The 988-nt window shown below is 41.3% G+C and overlaps 1 non-coding gene across 1 annotated transcript; it reads right to left on the bottom strand.

Annotated features, from left to right (window-relative positions):
- Nucleotides 1–464: 464 nt before the first annotated feature.
- Nucleotides 465–571, bottom strand: LOC141616020 (small nucleolar RNA R71). Its single transcript, XR_012530398.1, has one exon. It is a non-coding gene; the product is annotated as a small nucleolar RNA R71 (small nucleolar RNA).
- Nucleotides 572–988: the final 417 nt, after the last annotated feature.

Genomic DNA, 988 nt, shown 5'->3' with positions numbered 1-988 from the left:
ATATTCAACCAAATAACATTGAGTTTACCAACCCTTTTGCAAGAGAAGGAGAGGATAAACCAATACAAAACCCACCACAAAATCAACCCACAATGCCTAAATTTTCATCACATTCCGTACCAACTGAGGAGAACCTACCAAATGGTACTCCTACACCACAACATCTAACCGGTAATTTCATTGCCAAATCCGCACACATACAATTAGTTGAGAGAAGTCAATTTGGAGGGATGCCTAGTGAAGACCCTCATTCACATATGGAGACTTTTTGTGACTATTGTGATGCGATTTCTCAAACCGGAGTTACTGAAGATCAAATCCGATGGGTATTATTTCCTTTTTCTTTGATTGGTACCGCAAAGCAATGGTTGAAGAGCCTATACAAGGCTACCCTTGGTATTGATTCATGGAAGAATTTGACACTTGCTTTCTACAAGAAATTCTATCCTCCGGAGAAGACCAATATGTTGAGAGCCCAAATCACCGGGTTCAAGCAAAGAGATGAGGAATCATTGTATGAAGCATGGGAGAGATTTAAGGACACTTGTCGTTCTTGTCCACACCATGGGCTTAGCGACTGGTTCCTTGTGCAACAATTTTGGAATGGTCTATATGAAGATTCCGACAATATCCTCAACATGGGATCAAATGGGATGTTTACCGAAGTTGATGACAATCAAACATGGGCCAAAATCGAAGAGATGGCGGTTCTTAATTCACAATATAGTAGACCTCGAAAGGCTACTAGAGGAGGGAAGCATGAGGTAGATTCCATCACACAATTGGCTGCTCAACTAAGTGCTCACATTGACACCAACAATTTGAAGTTTGAGAAGGCCATGGCTAAGCTTGATGAAGCTTCCAAATCACCCAAACAACATGTTAATGCAATGGTGGCATCATCCTCAATTCCAAGTGGAGTATGTGAGAGTTGTGGAACTTTGGGACATGACCAAAGCGAATGTATGGGAACAAGTGAACAAGTAAA

This window comes from Silene latifolia, chromosome 11, assembly GCF_048544455.1.
Source record: "Silene latifolia isolate original U9 population chromosome 11, ASM4854445v1, whole genome shotgun sequence".
Taxonomy (NCBI): Eukaryota; Viridiplantae; Streptophyta; class Magnoliopsida; order Caryophyllales; family Caryophyllaceae; genus Silene; species Silene latifolia.
This window is presented reverse-complemented; position numbering and strand designations above follow the sequence as displayed.